This window comes from Vulpes vulpes, chromosome 11, assembly GCF_048418805.1.
Source record: "Vulpes vulpes isolate BD-2025 chromosome 11, VulVul3, whole genome shotgun sequence".
In the NCBI taxonomy this organism is placed as follows: Eukaryota; Metazoa; Chordata; class Mammalia; order Carnivora; family Canidae; genus Vulpes; species Vulpes vulpes.
The window spans coordinates 74,204,726-74,229,115 of record NC_132790.1 but is presented as its reverse complement, the minus strand read 5'-3'; the positions used below and the strand labels follow the sequence as shown (position 1 = coordinate 74,229,115).

The 24,390-nt window shown below is 37.0% G+C and overlaps 1 protein-coding gene across 2 annotated transcripts in view; it reads left to right on the top strand.

The window, feature by feature from the left end:
• Positions 1–24,390, top strand: part of KCNH8 (potassium voltage-gated channel subfamily H member 8) — a 400,632-nt gene that overhangs the window by 366,811 nt on the left and 9,431 nt on the right. The window lies entirely within an intron of this gene.

The following is a 24,390-nucleotide window of genomic DNA, read 5'->3' as shown; positions in this document are numbered from 1 at the left end:
CCCTTCCTAATTTCTCCATCCTTCCTTCCCCCTACCTTTTCTCCACCTGCTTACTCCCTAGCTCTCCCTCTTTCTCCATCTCCCTACCCTGACATCTCCATTCCCTCTCTCCCTCTCCCTTCTCTTTCCTTCTCCCTACTTCTTCTTTTCCCTAAGAGTCTCAGGCTAACTTCTGAAAAATGAGCTGCCTTTGACATTTTCTCCACAGAAGCCACAATCTAGCTTTTATGCTATGTCACCTGCAATCTATTCCTTACAGTATTACCAATCAAGTCAACATTTACCTTTAAGAAAAAGTTGTGGGGGATGCACCAGGGGAATAATATGCCACCTTTGCTCCTAGCCATCTTAGCTCCAACCTGTGTGGCTTCTGATCTCTATCCAAATTTTAGTAATCAAAGCCTCATTTTGTTTTTTAAAATATTTTATTTATTTATTCATGAGAGACACAGAGAGAGAGAGAGGCAGAAACATAGGCAGAGGGAGAAGCAGGCTCCATGCAGGGAGCCCGATGTGGAGCTCCATGCAGGGAGCTCCATGCAAGGAGCCCATGACTCCAGGATCACGCCCTGAGCCAAAGGCAGACGCTCAACTACTGAGCCACCCAGGTGCCCCCCAAAGCCTTATTTTAAAATCTTTACAATTACAGAAAGATCCGGGAAATGTATTCATCAATATGAACATGTATCTCTTTTTTTCTTGCCCAAAAAGTATCTCTGAAGAAATTTGCTGTTGCCTCAGAAATCAGACATATATATGTCATGCCCACCACCCTGAGATACAGAACACCTGAGTACTGTCAGCCAAAAGCCTCAGAAATTTCCCTGCAGCACGGGGCCTTGCCCTTTTGCCCTTAGCTCCTGTAGCTGGAAGCCAAGATGAAGAAATGTCTGCCACTTCACACGGATGCCTTCAAAGGTTCCCCTCGTTATCCCATAGAGAGAGTAGGTCCCACCAGAGGGAATAAGCTAAATGTCACTCCCTGCAGCTTGTGTCCTGAAAGAATCTGTTCCTTGGGTTGTAAAAGTCAACAGAGCCCTGAATAAAGCTCGCAAAAGACAGGAGGACAGCCCAGTGAGGCAGAGACCAGCACATCTGCATCTGTTGTTCAAGGGAATTAAATAAAATGTATATTCTAGAAAAAAATAGCTGAGTGGGCAAGATGCTTCCTATGGGCAAAACTATGCCTCCTCAGACTATTTCCTTCTGCCTTAGGTTTTTCCCCTGGAGATAAGGGGGTGGGGTGGAATTTAATAATGAATTTAAGGCTCTGTTTTGGTTTTTTTTTTTTTTTATCTTTTTTTTTTTCAGTTGGCTGGTAAAAATAGAACGTACGTATGTGATATATTTGAGTACAACATAGAATAAAATGGGAGGAAGTGAACTTAAAAGTGTATCCATGCTGTTTGTTTTTGTAAGAAACCAGAACGGATATACTAACATGAAGGGACCATTTTTATTTAAGAATTCCCTCTGGAGTAAAGAGTACTCTATCCCTTTGGTACTCTTGCTTTCAGTGGTAAATTTTCTACCAATACTAATTTCCTGAACCCCAATTGGCAGTTCATTCTCCACTATGGTTTATTTGTCTGGAGGGAGAATTATTTCTGAGCTCAGCATGGGGATCAGTGTTAACTGCTGCTGAGGAAGGGGCTCAAACTCAGCTGCATCTCCCAGGTAACACAGAGGTCTCTAAGTGGCTGCAGCTACATGGCTAACACTCTCATTATTTTTGGAGTCCCTTGCTGTGATTGGCAGTGATGTTCAGGAGCCCCCAGGTTGATACGCAGATTTCTGAAAGTTGCCATGGTAACCCATTACCCAAAATGAGTCATGAGAGTCCCTGCTCTAGTCAGAGGACCTGTAGAACAAAGTCAAATTTTTATTTCCAGCTCCTAGTACCCAAAAATATTTGAGCCCTAGACCTGAAGCATTTAGTATACCTCTGGTTAACTTACAGAAAAACTTATATCCACAGAAAAGAGACAGCATTTCTGACTCTTGGTTTTCAAAGTATGGTCCATGGAGCAGCAGCAGCTTCATCTGAGAGCTTGTTAAAAATGCAGAATCTTAGACCCCCATCCCAGAGCTACTGAATCAGGGTCTGCATTTCATCAAGATCTTTAGGTGTATGCATTACAGTTTTGCAGAAACACTTAAATAAACATTGGTTCTTGGCTTCCTACTCATTAGAATCAACCAGGCTAGCTTTTATAAACCAGATTCCTTGCTCTAACCTCAAAGATTCTAACTTAGAGTGGGCCCCAAGTACCAGTAATGTTTAAATCTCCCCATGTAACTCCAGTATACACCCAAGGTTAAGAAAACACTGTTCTAGAATAGTGGTTCTCAAAATATGGTACCTGGACCAGCACCATTAGTATTACCAGGAACTAGTTAGAAATGCAAATTCACAGGCTCCACCCAGACCTACAGAGTCAGAAACTCTGGGGATGGGCCCCAAAAACCTCTATGATTCTGATGCCTGCTAAAGTTTGAGACTTCTGCTCTAGTCTAGACAGCAAAGGAACCAGTAGGGCCTAAAGCAAGTCATAAGCAGGAAGGACTTTGAATATAATAGTATATTATTATTATATGTTATATTTAATAAAATGTACATCAATATCTACCTTCTTCCAGGAGACTCATCATTTTCTATTTCAAATCTCTCTCTATGTTTTAAAACCATACTGATAAGTGAACATGTCACTTTCTAATTAGAATAGGCTCCTAACTTTTCTATTTCTATAGGCTAGCCTAATGACATCCTTGTGAAAAATCTTATTCTTAGGAGGCACTGGTACATTTTAGTTTTATAAGGCCTAGCTTGATAAAGGCATGGTGTTGGTTACAACAACAGTCAAAATTACAAGATTAGTGAACCATGGTTGGAGAGAGAAGTTTCTCCCCCGAGAGTACAGAAAATGTATCCCAAGAAAAACCAATCTAATGTTTTTCCTAGTTTTAATTACAGATAGTTGTTGTGTTTAGAAATCAGGGCTTTAGGGCAGCCCCAGTGGTGCAGCGGTTTAGTGCTGCCTGCAGCCCAGGGCGTGATCCTACAGACCTGGGATTGAGTCCCATGTCAGGCTTCCTGCATGGAGCCTGCTTCTCCCTCTGCCTGTGTCTCTGCCTCTCTCTCTCTCTCTCTCTCTCTCTCTCATCTCTCTCTCTGAATAAATAAATAAATCTTTAAAAAAAATAAATCAACACTGAAATATAAAAACACTGTTTATATTTCAACACTGAACCAGCTGCATATATAAGCCATGAGAGCAATAGTATGCCATTTTGATCACATTTGTAGATGTGAGGCACCTATTTTTGAAGATTTTTGTATTTAGACTAGACTAATGGATCTGAACTTACCTAATATGTGGTTAAAATGATCTTTTTTAAACAAAAGATTTGTTTATTTATTCATGAATAAAGAGAGAGAGAGAGAGAGGCAGACACATAGGCAGAGGGAGAAGGCGGCTCCCTGCAGGGAGCCCAATGCGGGACTCGATCCCAGCACCCCGGGAGCATGCCCTGAGCCAAAGGCAGATGCTCAACCACTGAGCCACCCAGGCATCCCTAAAATTATCTTTATAGAGATATTTGCTAAAGCAAATGTATATAATAAGGCTTAGGCTGAGACAAACTGAGTTTTTAACTCTACTACTCAGGTATTTGACTTGACAAGACAATTATATTCTCCTACTCTTCATTCCCTCGTATCTGAAATGGGATGCATTAATTTGAGTTCCCCTAGTAACATATCCTGAGACAAAAACTGTAGTAAAATAGAATATTTGAGGGATGACTTCAGGAAACACTGGTGGGGGAATGGGGGAATGCGGAAATGAGATAAGGAGGGGGAAGGAAGGAATAACACATGAAAAATGTGTTGTTGAGCAATAATCGCTGTGAGCAACTGAGACTCAAAAGCCCCAAGTTGCTCTGGGAGACATTGTATTGTAGAACATGACCATGAGTTGTCCCACTTGAGGAGGAAGAAGCTGGTGTATTCATCCTCTAGTTCCCATTTGTTAATGGCTGAGGGCTGCTCCCAGAGATGTTAGCTTCTCAGTATGCCAGGCCTGCCCCATGGAAAGGCAAAGACAAAGCCTCAGCAGAGAGTCACAGATGCTTGCAGAAGAATGCCTTGGGGGAATCCCTGGGTGGTGCAGCGGTTTGGCACCTGCCTTTGGCCCAGGGCGCGATCCTGGAGTCCCGGAATCGAATCCCACGTGGGGCTCTCGGTGCATGGAGCCTGCTTCTCCCTCTGCCTGTGTCTCTGCCTCTGGGTGACTATCATAAATAAAAATAAAAATAAATAAAAAATTAAATTAAATTAAAAAAAAGAATGCCTTGGGCAAGGAGTGGAATGGTGTGTGCACGGTGGAGATGGCCAGACTACCAGAAGCATCTGCTACCTGAAGTATGTATCAGGTCGAGTCAAAGACAGAAACCAGTAATTAGAACAGAAAATACTTGATATAAAGAATTATTGTTTATGGAGGATTACCTCCAAAGAAGAGATGAAAGAGAATGCTAAAGAATACCCTATGGTAGAAGGAGAGTCCCCAAGAGGAACAAATTTGGAAAAAGGGGCCTCAAGGCTAGAATCTAGACTTTGAGTGATAGACATAGCACATTGGCAGCAGGGTTTACCTGGTTGCCCGGATAAGAAATGTCCATAGGACTGAGGCTGGAGGGCAGGAAAATGCATGCAGGACAAACAGGAAACCCCTGCCGGGTACAGGTGGACCAAGCCTGGTGCCAGAATTGGCAAGCCAAAAGTCAGCTTCACTGAGTGTGCAGCACACTACTGGTCCTCATGTACCACAGGAGCCAACCAAGAAGCAGCACACAGAAACCAGAACCCCCTCTCCTCTGTAGTGTCTTTCTAACACTCTCACTGGAAAAGGGGAAATATTTACAAGACACAGTCGACTATCTGTAATGGCAATGAAACAAGGCAATAACAAGTGGGTTTTGAGGTGAAAGATAATACTCTGACAGAAAATAATGCTATTCATATAATATCATTCCATATGAAGTAAATGGAATAACATGTTTTAGGATTACTTTTTAAACTATGAAGTTATTCTTGATAATATATTGAGTGTTTTTATTCAAAAACATCCTTAGAATTACTGTTTATGGTAAAACCATGTTTTTCACTGGCACAACTGATTTATTATTTTTTTCTAAAAAATCGTTAGATATGATATTCTTAACAGTGTTTGTCTTCTGTGTAAGAATGTTATAAATTGACTCCTGTATTAATACACCTCTTCTTTTGTCACCTAAAACTCCTTGAATGGGGACCAGGTCTTTCTTCTACAATTAATGACAAGTGCAATATGTCCATTTTAATGTGTGTAATAGAAGGACTCTAGCATTTATTTTTTTTTTTACTGAAAATTTTGATAAGCTACAGGAAAAGGGAAGAGTATGGCTGGGGTACACAGTGAATGAGTGTCTGAGTAGTTAGAATGTCCTTGCTTTCCCCCCTCAAAGACCTTCAGGAAAACCACATCTTATTTCTCACCCTTATTAGTGCAGAGTCAGAGAGAGTGCAATCAGAAACACTGAGTTTAAATTCTCTAATTTAGCACTTTTCTCTCTTATCCTCCTCACCAGTGATATGACTGACAATTAAAATATCACCTTGAGATGTCTTTATCACATACACATCCAATTAATTAACCTTTCCACTAAATGAATTAATCTCTTGACCCATCAATATGCTTCTGGCTATTAATTTATTGTTTCCTTTCAATTACCATTGATGTTCATAATCACTCACAACTCTTAAAAATAGAAAAACAATTTGTCTTAGGTCAGACCATCCTTCTTTCTTCCTCTTCCTCCTTGCTTCATGAAGCTTCAAAGGATTACAATATAACTCATGGGCGCAGAAATAAATGACAAGAGGTGATCATGGATGGAGATACATCCTCTTTTTTTTTGAGAATTAAGCCCATGGTGGAACAATTGGCATTTTGAAGGAAGTGGTAACAGGGATCAAAGAGTTCCTAGATGACCACTGTTCAAGACCAGTGTGGAGGTAATGTATATAGGGTGAGTTGACTTGGACCTGATGGCTTCTAAAACATTTTCTGGTTTAAGATCCTCCAATCATGGGGAAACGGGAGAGAAGACTAAGGGAGAAAAATCCATAGGTCACTTGGACTCTATTCAGATGTGACCAAAATTAAAATTGATAGTTCATAAAAGCATGGAAGGGGACAGTCTAGTTAAGAGTGAGAAACAACTTAGATCATAAATTTCCAAGTAGTTATTAATGCCTCAACTCACAAAGCAAAAGAAACTCAGCTTCTAGAACCACCAGAGAGAATTGTATCCCTTCTTCTGTCTGACATGAGGATTGATTCTGGCCAGTTACTTAATCTAACTCTGACATTCAACGTAATTCTGGGGCTGGGACAAGAGACAGCAGTTAGATATAAGGTGAATCAAACTGAAAAGTAGCAGAACTGGGGATGCCTCACTACATGCACCCCAGGTATCTGCTGCTCTAGAGAGAGTTGATTTGGATTATTGGGGTTTGTGTAAATGAGTGTTCATGCTGGAGTTCAATACCCCTCTTCCATGATCTTCCTTCCAGGTTTCACCTTTCCCTCTTCTTTTCATATCAACATACGATGACTTTAATGAACTAACTGCTATATGCCAGGTACACTAAATATGTGCTCTCTTTAAATACTCCCAGTAAGGCCATAATATATCTTTTATTATCCCTTTATCACAAATAAGAAAGCAGAGGCTGAGAAATTATGCGATTTTCCACCACAAATTGGAGACACAGTCCTTCCTCTGATATTCCAAAGACCAAATTCGGCACAATTTCACAGAGTTGTTAGATCTACCTCAGATCTTCCTGGACATTTATAAACACATACTTAATTCTGTTCTGAACTTGAACTTGGAAAACAAATCTTATTAATAAAAACATACATTGTGTCTTCCCTTAACAGTATAACTGCATTTATTTGCACTGAGTCTCCTGATAAACCTGTTACATTGTCAGCTTATGATATTAGGCTTATTTTATTGATGAGGATATTCAGGCAAGGTTGAACAAGAAGTCTAAACCAGAAAGAAATTAAAATAGCTAATATTTAATGGAAACAGGATAACTACACTCAGAGTCTTATAATATATTAATTCATTTTGTCCTAACAATAATCCTATCAGGGCATCACTGCTGTGATCTTCATTTCATAGCTGAGAAAACTGAGGATAAAAGTAGTTAAATAATATATGCAAAGCCACACTCCTGGTAAGTGGCTGAACTAGAGTTTAAACCTAACTACATTGGTTCCAACATCCTTGCTCTTAGCTCTATTCATATTCCAGTTTTATGCCTGTTATTACCTGTGTGTCTCTTTGGGTTATAAGCCATTCCAAGACAGCTAGTTTTTCAATTGATTCATATTCTCTACATAACAACCAGGACAGAGCCTGACACAAGACGGCTGCCACAAAATTGTGACTGGAAGGCCCTATAATCTCAACTGTGATGATTATTTGCAGGGGAACTAATAAAAGATTGGTCATTATACGGCTTCACAGGATACGTTTAGAACTCAATGCAAATAACGGAAATGGCATTTAACCAGCTGCTCCAAAAGATCTCTTCTTGTGCTTCCAGATCTCCCCTTACTTGTGCAGCAAAGGTGAGATGTAAACAGGTTTTGACAGGGTACAGCATCTGTGTTCTAGTCTGGAACCCAGAGATGGGCAGGTCTCCACTCAACACATTCTATATAATCTTCCTCACCATTATTTATCTAAGATAGCTCCCTTTGAGGGACTTTGTAAGAATTTGTATATTTTAGAGTATGATTTATCCAGCAAATCAATAATCTAAGTACTTAGCATGACCATGCTTTTTTTGCAAGAAATGAAAGTCAAAGGAAATGGCATTTTTGCTTAGGCTTAAAATCTTTTTTGAATTACCCCAGTCAAAAGCCCAGATGCTGATAGTGGTAAAAAGAACACAAAAAGTTTTATTCCTCTACCCAAATCAAAACAGCAAGGCATTCACACACATTCAAGACAGGCAGGCACCTTTCTCCTTACTGTCTCGTTAAAGCAGGTACAAGTTAAATGTGACTCTTGTCCCCCTTGAACTCTTCAGAGTTAAGCATGTATTTTTTTAATTGAAGCTTCCTCATCCTTGTTTGCTATGGGAGCTTTCCTTTAGAACCAAGCCCTTATTATTTATAAAGCTTGAGACTTAACAAGAAATGTCTCTGCACTTCTTTCTTCCCTTTCTCCCATTCTATACTGTTGCCTCTCTTCCCTCAATTCATCCCGATACTCCAAGTTGAAATATCAACACAAGAGAGTTGGCCTAAATGTGAGGTAAAATATTTCCATCATCTGCTCAGAGACCTCTGCCAAATATCAAGGTTATTGACCCACGTGGAGTGTAAATATACTTTGGAAAGCACATGTCAAGGGACTTTGGTTTACATTATTCACTTGGGCCTTGCTCACAAGCAGGCTGCTCAAAGAGAAGGCTGTTGCCTGAGGCCACAGTAAGAGCAAGGCTACAGTGTGTTGCTTTTTTATGGCCCTAATATCAGTTGCCATGATTCATTTATAGAAAAACAAGTGGCTAAATTTTTCATTTACAGAAAGGAAATTTGACAGAGTAAAGGGGACTTCAGGTTTTTCCTAAGAAGTCATCTGCATTAGTTTTCAGTAATCATGATTGAGTACTATCTTTGCTACAGCAGTTTGTAGATAGCTAATTGTGGTATGCAGCTTCTGGAATGGCTCTCAGTGCTCCCTCTTTCCTGATGCTCATGCCCTTGCATGATCCCATCCCTGTGAGTGTAGGCTAGTGACTTTCTTCTACAAACAGCACATGGTAAAAAATGATATGCTATCCTTCCCATTTTTAGGTAACAAAAGGCTGTGACTTCTCTCTTGCTGGTATTATCTCTCTCAGGTTCTTCTCACTTAATTACTGTGATGGAAAGCACCTCAAGGCAAGGAACTGAGGGTTCTGGCCAGCGCCCAGAAAGGAACTGAGGCCTTTAGTCCAACAGTCCACAGAAAACTAAATCTCACTAAGAACCACAGAGTGAACTTAAAGCTGATCATGCCCCAACTGAACCCCCAGATTGAACCTTACAGTTTCTGCCTATATCTCAATTGCAGACTTTCAAGAGACCCTGCAAAACCATGCTCAGATTCTTGACCCGCACTATGATATAATAAGTATGCACAGTTTTGTGCCAATAAGTTTGGGAATAATTTACTATCCAGCAATAAATAACTCATACCATAAGAATTGGGGAATTTGCCCTTAAATTGAGCAGATGCCCTAACACCTGATCTCATTATAAAAGTAGCTGCAAAAATCCTCAAATATTTCATGGTCATGGGTTGCTTGATGAGCATGATGTAAGATAAAAAGGAATTCGTTGGCCTTAAAAGTTCTTTCATCCAAAGTTGAACAGCTCTTAGTCTAAATAAGAACACTAAAAACTGTGTTCTCTCCTTTGGACAGGACATGAAAGCACTTGTAATTTTTGCCCTTTTTTTCTACACAGCCCTTTTCCAGACCATTCAGTTACAATACAGTTGATTAGGTTTCTACTTTCTGTAGTTATCTCTCTGAATTCACAACCCTTTGACCACACTGATTGGTTTGCATGGTTTTCAAGCGTCATGCAGATGGTTCTACTGTCCATCTTATGCTGTTACTAGCTTCCATCTCAAACTTATCCCAATAACTACAATATTATTAGCTCCTATTTACCTATAAGGAAATCTGAGAGAGGTCATATGACATGTAAGTGGAAGAGCCAAAAACAGAATCCAGTCTCTAAAGTTCATTTCTTGGATCATTCAACTTTTTAATACCATTCCTTCTGGATTGTTTATGGAAATTAATTTAAAAATTAATTTCAAGATTTGCACATTGAAATGCACATTCAAGATTTTCTCATAGTTCCCAGTTCTATCTATTTCTACTCTGACATCTTGTACTTAATACCAACCTTGTGTCTTTCTTGGTCATACGGTCCCTCCTCCAGCTTTGTGCTTTGAAAAATTCATTCTGATCTCTCCCTTGGAGTCTTAGAATCTTGGAATCCAGAATCTCAGTACTTTTACCAAACAGACTCTCTTGCCTCCTTGAATGACTTAGAAAAGGCATGAATCTTAAAGTCTGACATTCCTTGGTTCCAGTTCTAGTTCTACCATTTACTAGATGTGTGACTTTTGAGAAAGTTGCACAATGCCTCTGGTCCTCAGTTTCCTAACAGTTTGGGGGGGGGGGAGTTGGGGAAGAAGGAATAATCATGTGTCTTTTAAAAATTAAGTAAGATGCTAGATACAAAACATCAGCACAGTATAATGTTTTAGGTACTTAGCAACTTCTAATTCTGTCCTACCTGTCACTCTCTTTTCTACTCTCTCCTCCATAGCCCTTCCTATATAAATAGAAGGGAGTAAACTACTTTTCTTGGCTTATCAGTTCTTTCTCTACCTTGGCAAAATCCCACATCAATTGAATACACTATTACAATTTTTAAACCATATGCATCCTTCAGGGCTGTTTCTGTTGTGTTGTTTTTGGGTAACCGCTAAAGTTTTTTTCAACATTACCACACAATAATACTACATAGTGTGTTAAATACCACACAACATTGCAAAGTGTTGGGGTAAGGGGACATTGGTGATGATGATATTAAATCCCAATTAATGTGAATATTGGCTCCTAGGTAGATAAATCAACAATCCCATGAGGTCATCTGCTTTTAGAAAATTTTGTAACCCTGACAAAATCCCCACAGGAGTCCAAAGATTGTCAGTGTGAGACCATGAATCAGATAATATGTGACAAACATTGTTTCTTGGCATGTGTCTTTTCTGATTCTATAACTCTCTCCTGAGATTTCACATTGTATGAATCTGAAAGACACTCCACAGACCTGGTCTGATGTCAGTCCTTCCACATCAAAACATGTGATAATCATCCTACATTTATTTCCAAAAAACTATTTGTCCTTGATAGCATTTATTCATTTTCCTGATTAATTCCTGCTCTCTGTCTGTTTAAAGTTTGGGTGTCTTTCCACTTCACTCATACCTTCAGACTGGGACACATAACAGATGCTAGGCTCACTTAAGAGCCAAAGAGGAGCCTAGGAAGAAGTCTGTTGATAACTCAACCACTCCATCAACAGGTTTACATCCCAGCATAGCTCGAAGTTTCATCCTCTATCTTCAAGATATTTAATGGTTTCTTACCCAGATGATACAAATTGCTTTCTTATATTCAGTGCAAAGTTTCAAGCTTTAAAAACTTTTTTAAGGGATCTAAAAACTGATAGAATTGCCTCTTAATAGAATTTATATGTAAAAAGTCAGGTACTGTCATCTTTCTTTAGTCTCTTACCCATTGAATCATTGTTTTTTTTTTTATAACCTGTGTGCAGAGGCTGGACTAATTTCTATAAAAATTTTAACATGAAAGTGAAATTTCAATAAGATACGCATGGCAATTCACCCTTCAGCTCAATGTCACTTTTTAGGTTTATACTTTTAGAGTGCCATGAGATTTTCTTTCACAGGATTTAAATTTAAAAATATGTGCTACATAGTTGGATAATGTCTCTTTCCTAATCAAATCATCACCTCTTTGGAAGCAGGCATCTTGTCTACTTGGTTCATCATTATATTATCTTCAGGCAATATAGAAGTTAATGAATGTGTGTTCAAATAAGACTAATGAAGAAATGAATGCATGAATTAATGAAAAGTTGGGATCAGATTTTCTGTATCACAGAAACTGTCCATAAGAAATCCTATGGACATCAACCCAATTTCTAAGTTGTGTTCCCTGTATTTGTCATATTCCCACCTCATAAGATAGTGGATCAAACATGAAATTTGTATTAGTAACTGCTCTGATAGGTATATGCATACCCAATCTCTAACTTCCTCAGGCTCTCCAGGTTCTAACTCAGCAGAGTGGACCGGGAGATGATTATCAACATCCAAGGCTTCAAAGTTTCTTATCTAAAGAACATGAAATTAGATCAAAGAGTTATCCAAAAACCTGAAAGATGTTTTGGACCTAAAACTCAACCATACTTGAGTACAGAGGAAAGAAGTGAAGGAGAAAAAGGTGAGAACTAAAAGGAAAAAGACAACATAAAAGGACATTGACTTTTTAACACAATCTTTGGAAATAAGGGAAAAAATAATAATTCTTATGTGACTGGTTATATTGTTACATTATTACCAAAGAATTACAGCACATTGCTCAACACCTAGGTTTTTAAAATTGATAAATATATTGTTAAAACAATGGTATTATCTCTTACAGTTCGTGTGTTGCTATTGGGAACATAGTAAGATATCTGGTGTTTATATTTAATATAAATTTCTATGTTTTATCTATTAGGGGAAAATTGAATAAGGACACTGTGGTTTAGAATACCTCAAATTTCCTCAGCTGTAGCTCAGCATGCAGATATAATTAGTGGTGGGAATGGAAATTCCCTGCACTGGGAATTCTGGCTTTATTGCTATTAAATCTTCTGCACAGAGTTTGGGCCAGAAGGTCTTGGAACCACATGTTCCATTTCCCCTTCCTATCCTGTCCCCATTTCTGCTACTGAGTAGATTTTCTCCAAGAACAAAACCATAAGATGTAAATGGTACCTGTTGCCATAGCAGCTAAAATGTTCAGTTCTACCTTCCTCCTGTCAAAAAGAGCTTAATGTATTCAATACCTTTCTTGAGGTTAGAATATAAGTTAGAAACTGGGCTAGGATTAGCTCAGATATTTTCTCAACCACTGAGGTATAGCATCTGTGTGAATTCATTGTTGATATTTAAATCATTGTGAAATCACTTGTGGTATGAAAAAGAATCAACCAGATGATTGATTGATAGCTCTGTATTAATACCATCTGTCCAGAGGCTCTTCTAAGAGCTCTATGGCAAGACAGAACAAGGAATACTAACTCGGCCTGAACTTTCTATGGCTTAGAAAGTTGGTTCCATCTCAAGTTAGATTTACATGTTTGATTCCCTGAAGTTTAATTTAGCAAGCAATACCCCATTAAGGTTGGCCCTCCCTCTGATTGAGTCAGATAATTACTTGCTTATACTTCCAAGCTCTCACATCCCTTCCAATTTATTTTGTTCTCTCAATGGAACTACTGTCTGCTTGGTTAGTTGAAAGGATTAAATCCTAACTGAAATAGAGGTAGGATTTTTTTTTCTTTGATGTGACTACTCTCTGTCTCCATAATAGAAACAGGAAAGGCAGGAAGTCCCACAAATACTGTCACCACACTTATTGTCCATATCTGTCCATTTCAAGACATGGCTCTATGAAGCTGTGGAAAATAAAATAGGCAGATAAACTGTAAGGAAGAAAAACAAAGCAAACAAGCATATATCTACACAAGGACCTATACATTACTGTTCATGATAGCTTCAAAGTGGAAACAATTCAAATATTCATCAACAGAGGATGAACAAAATGCTACTCAGAAATTAAAAGGAATGGTTTACTAATACAGTCAACAACATGGATGAATCTCAATAGCATTATGCTAAATGTAAAAAGCATACTGTATGATTATATAAAACTCTAGAAAAGGCAAATTTAATATGTAATGACAAAAAGTAGATCACAATGGAAAGAACACAAGGGACCTGTGTGGGGTGATTAAAAAAATGTCTGTATATTGATTGTAGGTGTGATTATAGGAATGTATAAATTTATCAAAACTAATTAGAATACTTAAAATATAGCATTTTATTGAATGTAAATTATATTCAATAAATATGACATATATATATTCTTCAGCCCTTACTTACAAAGCCCAAACTTTTACCAACATTCACACTGCCTTTTACTCTGCCCTTCATTTTTGAATGGAGAAACAGACTCAACATTTTAAAAAATATTATATTTCTTTGGATTAGATGCTATAGACCTGTTGTAGGATGGATAATATTTCAAAGACATCAAGTCTTACTTCCTAAAATCTGTAAACTGAAAAAGGGTCTTTGCAGATGTGATTAAGTTAAGGATCTTGTCCTTGACTATCCAGGGAGGATCTAAAATATTATCATCAGGGTTCTTACACGAGAAAGGCAAAGGGAGACTACACACACAGAGAAAACAATGTGAAGACAAAGATTGGAGTAATGGAATCACAAGCCAAGAAATGCTGGTAGCCACCAGAAGCTGAGAGAAGTAAGGAATGTACTCTCCCCTAGAGCTTCCAGAAAGAGCCCAGCTTGACTTTGGCCCAGTGATACTGATTTTGGACTAGCGGCTGCCAGAACTGTGAAAGAATAAATACTTTTTATAAAATCCCAATCATTTAGAACTTTTAAAATTCCATTCAATCATAAAAGGATTTAATGAGTTAGAATTACAAACAAGACTCAAGAAGATCTGAGTTCAGGTCACTTACAATCAGAGAAAGGAAACAGATGCTAGAACACAGGGTAGAAGAGACAGAGACATAACATGAGAGCCTAGGTCATGGGAAAAGAGAAGAGGAAAAAAATCATATCAAACCAAAGAAACAGAGAATGTTTCTGGAAAAAGCCGCCTTTAAATCGGGCCTTGAAAATTGTCAAGAATTTTGAGAAACAAAATATAAACTACCGGGACTATATTGAAATAAAAAGCTTCTGCACAACAAAGAAAACCATCAACAAAACAAAACAAAAAGGCAAGCTACCGAATGGGAGAAGTTATGTGCAAATGATACATCCAATAAGGGGTTAGTATCCAAAATATAAAGAATGTATACAACTCAACACCAAATAAATAAATAAATAAATAATCTGATTAAAAATTGGGCAGAGGACTGGATAAGATATTTCTCCCAAGAAGACACAAGATGCCCAACAGACAGATGAAAAGATGCTCAACATTACTCAATGCAAACCAAAAATGCAATGAAATATCACTGCACAGAGTGGCTAAAATAAAATAGACAAGAAATAACAAGTGTGGACAAGAATGGGGAGAAAAGGGAACACCCATGTGCTGTTGAGAATGCAAACTGGTGCAGCCACTGTGGAAGATAGTATGGAGGTTCTTCAAAAATTAAAAATATAGGGATCCCTGGGTGGCGCAGCGGTTTGGCGCCTGCCTTTGGCCCAGGGCACGATCCTGGAGACCCGGGATTGAATCCCACGTTGGGCTCCCGGTGCATGGAGGCTGCTTCTCCCTCTGCCTATGTCTCTGCCTCTCTCTCTCTCTCTGTGACTATCATAAATAAATAAAAATTCTAAAAAATTAAAAATATAAATACCATATGATCCAATGATTCCACTACTGGGTATTTACGAAAAAAACAAACACTGAATTGAAAAGATATATGTACGCCTATGTTTATAGCAGCATTATTTACAGTAGCCAAGACAGAGAAGTAGCACAATTGTCTATTGATAATATAAATGGATAAGGAAGATGTGATGTATATATCTGTATCTGTATATCTATTTAGCTAGCTAGCTAGCTATCATTCATCTATATTATGGAATATTACATGGCAATAAAAAGGATGAGATCTTACCCTTTGCAACAACATGGATGGACAGATGGGCTAGTAAGCTAAGTGAAATAAGACTGAAAGAGACAAGTACTATATGATTTCACTCACATGTGAAACCTAAAACAAATGAACAAATGCCAACCAAAACAAATGAACAAACAGACACAAAAAGCAGAATCAGTTCTATATAGGAAACCAGCTGAGGGTTGCTAGAGGGAAAGGGGGTGGAAAAATGGGCAAAATGGGTGGAAAGGAGAGGCAAACACAGGATTCCAGTTATGAAATGAATAAGTCGCGGGGAAAAAAGGCACATCTCAGGCAATATAGCCAATGATATTGCACTAGCATTGAATACTTATAGATGGTAGCCAAGCGCTTGTGATAAGCATAGCATAACATATGAGAAGTTGAATAATAAAATCACTATGTTGCACACCTGAAACTAATATAACATTGTGTGTCAACTATATTCAACTAAAGTAAACAACAACAACAACAACAACCACAGCCAAAGGAATGTTGAAAAAGAAAACCAAAGTTGGAGGCATCACAATTCCAGACTTCAAGCTCTATTACAAAGCTGTATCATCAAAACAGTATGGTACTGGCACAAAAACAGACACATAGATCAATGGAACTAAATTGAGAACCCAGAAAAGGACCCTCAACTCTATGGTCAACTCATCTTTGACAAAGCAGGAAAGAATATCCAGCGGAAAAGAGTTTCTTCAACAAATGGTATTGGGAAAATTGGACAGCCACGTGTAAAAGAATTAAACTGGATCATCTTATTACACCATACACAAATAAACTCAAAATGAATGAAACGCCTAAATGTGAGGCAAGAATCCATCAAAATCCTAGAGGAGAACACAAGCAGCAATCCCTTAAACCTCAGTTGCAGCAACTTCTTGCTATACACATCTTCAGAGGCAAGGGAAACAAAAGCAAAATGAATGAACTATTGGGACTTCATCAAGATAAAAAGCTTTTGCACAGCAAAGGAAATAGTCAACAAAGCCAAAAGACAGCTTACAGAATTGGAGAAGATATTTGCAAATACCTTATCAGATAAAGGGCTAGTATCCAAAATTTATAAAGAATTTATCAATCTCAACACCCAAAAAATTAAAAATCCAGTTAAGAAATGGGCAGAAGACAAACAGACATTGCTCCTAAGAAGACATATAAATGACCAGCAAACACATGAAAAAAATGTAATATCACCCTGCATCAGGGAAATACAAATCAAAATCATGATGAGATACCACCTCACACCAATCCAAATGGCTAAAATTAACAACTCAGAAAACAATTTATATTGTTGAGGATGTGGAGAAAGGGGGACCCTCTGTCACTATTGGTGGAATGCAAACTGGTGCAGCCACTGTGAAAAATAGTCTGGAGCCTCCTCAAAAAGTTAAAAATAGAGCTACCCTATGACCCAGTAACTACATTACTGGGTATTTACCCAAAGGATACAAACATAGTAATTTGAAGGGGCACATGAATCCCAATGTTCATAGCCGTAATGACCGTTATAGACAAAATATGGAAAAAGCCTAGATGTCCATCAACAGATGGATGGATAAAGAAGATGTGTGTGTGTTTGTGTGTGTGTGTGTGTGTGTACTGGAATATTACTCAGCTATCAAAAAGAATGAAATCTTGCCATTTGCAATGACATGGATGGAACTAGAGGGTATTATGCTAAGTGAAATAAGTCAGTCAGAAAAAGACAAATATCGCGATTTCACTCCTGTGGAATTGAAGAAACAAAACAAATGAGCATAGGGAAAGGGAAGGAAAAATAAAATAAGACAAAATCAGAGAAGGGGACAAACCATAAGAGACTCTTAAACATAGGAAACAAACTGAGGGTTGCTGGAGGGGACGTGGACGGGAGGATGGAGTAACTAAGTGATCAGCATTAAGGAGGGTAACTTGACGTAATGAACACTGGGTATTATATGCACCTGATGAATCAATGAATTCTACCTCTGAAACTAATAATATAGTATATGTTAATTAACTGATTTTAAAATTTAAAAAACACAAAAGAAAATAGGTAAGATTTCACAAATGTTGACAGGAAACCTGAATATACTTGAAGGTCATTTGTACAAGTTCATTCATTATTCAGCTTCTTTGGGACTCATGATATCATGGATACAGCTGGCTCATCGTTCACATAATGTCCTGTAAAATCATAGTGTATTCTCACTCAGTATGGAAAACATATAATATTGATGTCATTCTTAGAACCTTAATATAATTCTTAGTCAGGTATTCCTAAGTATTTCCTCAAAGGAAATCTCTTGATGCTCAGATGAATGCTAAAAATATAGCTTCTCTTGGCACTACCCTTTTAAATTTGTGTCTAAGAATAGAGGTCTAGGTTTTGTAGTTGATAACTTTCCCAATATCTCAGACTCATTTGTCCAAAAGGCATAATCCACACATAATGTTGTAAGAAAAAAATGAAGCCCCTATGACCCAGCAATTGCACTGCTGGGGTTTTACCCCAAAGATACAGATACAATGAAACGCCGGGACACTTGCACCCCGATGTTTATAGCAGAAATGTCCACAATAGCCAAACTGTGGAAGGAGCCTCGGTGTCCATTGAAAGATGAATGGATAAAGAAGATGTGGTCTATGTATACAATGGAATATTCCTCAGCCATTAGAAACGACAAATACCCACCATTTGCTTCAACGTGGATGGCACTGGAGGGTATTGTGCTGAGTGAAATAAGTCAATTGGAGAAGGACAAACATCATAATGGTCTCATTCATTTGGGGAATATAAAAAATAGTGAAAGGGAATAAAGGGGAAAGGAGAAAAAATGAGTGGGAAATATCAGAAAGGGAGACAGAACATGAAAGACTCCTAACTCTGGGAAACAAACTAGGTGTGGTGGAAGGGGAGGTGGGAGGGGGGTGGGTGTGACTGGGTGATGGGCACTGAGGTGGGCACTTGATGGGATGAGCACTGGGTGTTATTCTATATGTTGGCAAATTGAACACCAATAAAAAATAAATTTATAAAAAAAGTTAAAATAAAAATATAAAAATAAATGAAGAAACACAACAATGCCTGAAATGTGCTCCATAAAAGAAGTTTAGGGACTAATGACCAACAGGAGTATTTTTCAAAAAGAAAAACAAGGTTCCAGGATCTATACCTTAGTGAGTGAACTATAAAATTCTGCTCAGTTCCATTTTCCTTCCATATGCACACATATTATCATGTGGCACGTGGGTAGCTCAGTCGGTTAAGTATCTGCCTTTGGCTCAGGTCATGATCCCAAGATCCTAGGATGAAGCCCCACTTCGGGCTCCCTGGTCAGCGGAGAATCTGCTTCTCCCTCTGCCCCTCCCCTCATCCATGCTTGCTCTCTCTCTCAAGTAAACAAATAAAAATTTTAATTAAAAAATAATTAGTGAAAATGAGCCCTACAAGGTATGAAAGCACATTACAGTAATTAAAGAACTTTGGTGCTGGAGATAGAATACAGAACTCAATGATAAAGAATAGAGAAACCAAAATTATTGACAAATATGGCGGGAGTTTGGTATATGCTAAAGTTAATATTTCATACCAATAGGCAATAGATGATACTAAAACAGCAAGTATTAAAAACATAAGTTGGATTCTAACTCATTCCTTACACTAAGATATAACTCCTAGAAGATCAAAGATTTAGGTATTAAAAAATAAAATAATAAAAGTAACAGAAGAACAAACACATGCACACACACTCATAAAAAGCCCTGAGTATAGATTCCTTTCCAATTCATATACTAAGCTTGGAGTATAGAATGCAAAACCTAGTACCGTAAAGGTAAAAATATTAAAAAGATAAATTAAAAAGGTTGGTAAATCTAACGACAAAAAATGAAAACTTTGTACCAGAAAAAAATGCTATAAATAAAATGAACAGTCAGGAGAAAATATATGCAACCAAGGACAAAGTGCTAATTTCTTTGTATATGAAAAATATAAATATTAAATAAAAGATCAGTTACTTATGGAAAAATTGAGAAAAGAGAGGGATAAATGGTACATGTGGCCAATAAAACATTGGTTGATGGTATGTTATATTGATATCAGCTCCTCAGTGGGCAATTTTGCAAAATTTTTCGAATTTTAAAGTGCATATATAATTTGATGGTGGCTTCCATTCCTAGAAAATTATTCTGCAAATATTCTCAACCAAGTACCCGTAGATTTTTATGTACAAGAATCTATTTTCTATGTGGCTTTGTCGCACTGTGATATCCTATTGGGATATATAATCATTTCAACAAATTTGTTCTTAAGATCAGAGATTTAATTGTTTGTAACGAATGTGTATCACCATCACTCTATGCAAAGATGTATACATTTGTTGAAAAGGTAAATATTGTTGTTATATGTTGAAAGGATTTTTATTGGAGAAAAGTCACCAACAATGTTTAGGGAAAGGGAGAAGCAATCTATAGTTACAAAGTCATCTTTCATCATTTATTTCAAAGAGAAGGATAATAGAATTTGCAAAAATATATGAAGTTTAGAGTATAGATATCTTTTAGGACTGCAGGTCTGCTGAGACCCAATCAGAGAAAGACGATTATCATATGGTTTCACTCATATGAAGACTATAATAAACAGCACAGAGGACCAGAGGGGAAGGGAGGGAAAAACAGAATGGGAAGAAATCAGAGAGGGAAACAAACTATGAGAGACTCCTAACTATGGAAAATAAACTGAGTGTTGCTGGAGGGGAGGGGCGTGGGGGGATGGGGTAACTGGGTGACAGACATTAAGGCTTCATGTGATGTGATGATGATCACCGAGTGTTATATGCAACTGATGAGTAATTGAACTCTACATCTGAAACTAATGATGTTCTATGTGTTGGCTAATAGAACTTAAATTTAAAAAATAATGAAAAATAATTTTAAAAAGAAAAGAAAAGAAACCCGTTAAAATCACTCATCCTCATTTCCTAAGGCTTCCAGTTAATCACTTTAGAAGTATCTCTCAACTCCACTAGCAAATGAGTACGAAAAAGTTGTGTAGTCTTTAGGTGAGGGTTCTCTTTCAAATGATTTTTAGCCAGTCATAATAGAGCACTCCTCTTCCAAGTTGCTAACAAAAAAAGAGATCATGAAAGTGGTCTAACCTAAGATGAAAGCAAAGAATACAGAAAGCATTTTAACTCGCAAAACAGAGATGGCACTCCCAATTGTCCAAGAAATAGCTTTTATGAGTTTTCAGAATTAAAAATATATGCTACATTTCAGACAAGAAACTGCTTCAGAACCATAGTGATTGCTCACGTTTTTCTAAGAATACAGAGTCGCCTATGGAAAGCCACGTGAGAAAAAGAAAGATTTCTTGTTAGCTTCCACTTGTGATTTAAACCTTTGGTAACTCAGGGAATAAAGCTTTTGTTCTACTAACTCTCTAGCTGAAAATCTTGTAAAAATATCCACTAAGGTCTTTAAAATTCAGCAGCAAACTCATGAATCCCTTGTCAGTTAATAGAAAAATTACCCCCTAAGAATTCTAATTTAAGCCAGTAGAAGAGTCAGGAAGAGGGGGTTACAATGCAACTATCTATCCTCACAGGTGGAGGATCTACCTTAAAATTTAATCTCAGGTGACTGGAGAAACAATTCAAGCCATAAACTAAGAGGAATCAGATTCTAGGATTTGCTGACAGTATCTCTGTGATTATTACCCTGGTTCCTGTAATAATAGAGCCGTCCTTTTCCTTATTTTCAGAAAAATTAATTCACCAAACATACACAGTTATAAAGATGGAAAAAATGCCAAATATAAACCAACCTTTTTATATGCCACTATGACCATGTTCTTTTAATATAGTCTTATTTAATCATACCATTTGCTATGTAGAAGCTTTCTACATGTTAACATAGACTTTACATGAAGCTGTAACCCATTCTCTCAACTGGATACAAAATAATTGATTTCTTAGTCACTTACAAACTTATTTTTTAATAATAAATTCTCATAAAAGTCATATTTTTGAAATGTAGAGAATACTTGTGGTCAACTCAGTTACTTTTCTTTTAGATCAAGGTGTACCACCTTAAATATATATACAACAATTCTACCCCAGTGTTATCACAGGTGTGTTATAATTTCTTTTATAATTTGCTTAATGTTGCTCTATTTTACATTTTTATCACTAGATAGTATGGACAACTTCTCATATTATTATTTTCTGATTGTACTTCCTTTTTGAATTGTCAACCCATGTCACATGCTTGCTTAATTTTTTTGTGGTCTTGATATTTTGCTTATAACTTTGTGTGCATCCTTAATATTTTATAGATAGTGAATTGTTTCATGTCTCATGTAAATCTTTATGGTATACTTTATTTCTTTATGATTTTTCATCATAAGGATATTTTAAATTTTTTCATATAAATTTATTTTCATTTTTCCCATTGTTACTTAGAAGTTGAAAATGTTATCATCCCTCTGTAAGTGAGATAAACTATTCTATTTTCTGCCACTTCTTCTCTAATTTGATGTTTTATATTTAACCCTCTAATTTGGTGTTTCTAGACATTTCATTCTTCTTCAGGACACAAGCAGAAACAGATAAATTACAATTCCCACTCTAGTCTAGCTGTAAAGCGACTGCTTTTTCTTTCACCCAGGAAGAAAGGCAGCATGATTCTGCAAAGAACACCCACTCCCCGAGCCCCACCCCCATGACAATCATTGCCCTTATTCAAATGGAGAATATTTCAGTGATTAGTATAAAGTGACTTTTTCTATATTTCAAAGTGCTAACCAATTACTTCAATGTGACATATTTAGTAATTTTTCTTTCACTATCCACTTAAAACATTTTTTAATTTTAAAGGCCATTATTTTAGAACAGTTTTAGATTCACAGCAAAATTGAGAGGAAGATGCAGAGATTCCCAATGTCCCCTGTCCCCACACATCACAGCCTCCCCCATTAACATTCCCCACTACAGTGGTACATTTATTACAATTGATAAACCTGCAATAGCATATCATTATCACTCAAAGCCCATAGCTTATATTCCTATCCGTTTTTTAGTAAATTTACTTGCCTCTGTGAGGTATATTTATACATACTTGATGCTACCCCATTATTTCATATTTTTATTTTTCTATCAATATCAAAGTGCCTTAAGCATTACTGCTCCATTATGGGTTTTAATATCTAATAGATATTTATCCCTCTGGTGCTGCTCTTTAATACATTTGTCTTGATTTTCTTACCTATTCATTTCTCAAGTGATTTAGAAGTTTTCACTGAATTTTTAGAACTCCTTTTGAGATTTTGATAGAAATACCATAAAATGTACTTTTTAAAAAACTTGGGTGACTTATAATTAATATGGTGCATTGAGTTACTGTGAAAAATTGACAATAGTGCCTCAAACATTTAGAAAAACTGGACAAAATATAATAGTAATACTAAAATATTTAAATGCTTAACCAGCTCCAAACCAGAAAAAGAAGAATAAATAAGACAACAAAACTTGCAAAAATGAATCTAATGGAAGATATTAAAAATAATAACTATTATGCAGAAAATTATAGCACCATATAGAATAATACCAAAAGTAAATGAAAAATTTAGAAATACTTACTTGTAAGAAATTACATTTCAATTGTACTTTTCCTGCATTTATCATTCCTTTTATGTTTTATTTTAATTAATGGACTTAATTTGTTAGAGAAGTTTTAGGTTTACAGAAAAGTTGAGCAGAGAGCACATGGAGTTCCCATATATTCCCTCTCCTTCTATCCCTCCCACCCAACCTCCCCTATTATTTTTTTTAAAGATTGTATTTATTTATTCATGAGACACAGAGAGGCAGAGGTACAGACAGAGGGAGAAGCAGGCTCCCTGCAGGAAGCCTATGTGGGACTCAATCCTGGGACTCCGGGATCATGACCTGAGCCCAAGGCAGACACTCAACCGCTAAGCCACCCAGGCATCCCCCAACCTCTCCTATTATTAACATTTTTTAAATAAGTGTGATATATTTGGTATAATTGATGAGCCAAAATTGATATAATATTACTAACTAAAGGCTACAGTTTATATTAGGGTTCACTCTGTGCTACACAATTCTACAGGTTTTGACAAATGTGTAATGCCCTATATCTACCATTAAAATATCGTACAGAATAGTTTCACTCCCTGAAAAATCTCTTGTGCTTCAGCTATTCATTTCTCCCTCCTTCTCTCTCCTGGACCTCGTGACAACCACTGATCATTTTATTGTCTCTAGTTTTCCTTTTCCAGAATGTCATATGGTTGAATCATATAGTACGTGACTGTTTCAGATTGGTTTCTTTTATTTTGCAATATGCATTTAAGATTCCTCTATGCCTTTTAGGGCTTGATAGCTCATTCCATTTTATGGCTGCTAATATTCCATTGCATGGATATACCAGAGTTTGCTTATCCATTCACCTGTTAAAAGACAATTAATTAGTCACTTCTGATTTTCAGAAGATCTCTCATTCCTTTTTTCCATCCTTTCGTAAATAGGAAAGGTGATAGTGGGCACCATTATTTTGTTCTTGAACTTAAAATGAATGTATATACCTCACTCAAATACAAATGTTGGCTTTGTGCTTATACATGTTAATCATTCTTCCTACTTTTCTGGATTCTTAAAACTACATATGATTTAAATATGTATATTTAATATATATATAGTCCTGTATATTAACTAACTAGAATTTAAATAAAAGCTTAAAATATAACTGGCTCAGTTGGGTGAACATCCAACTCTTGATT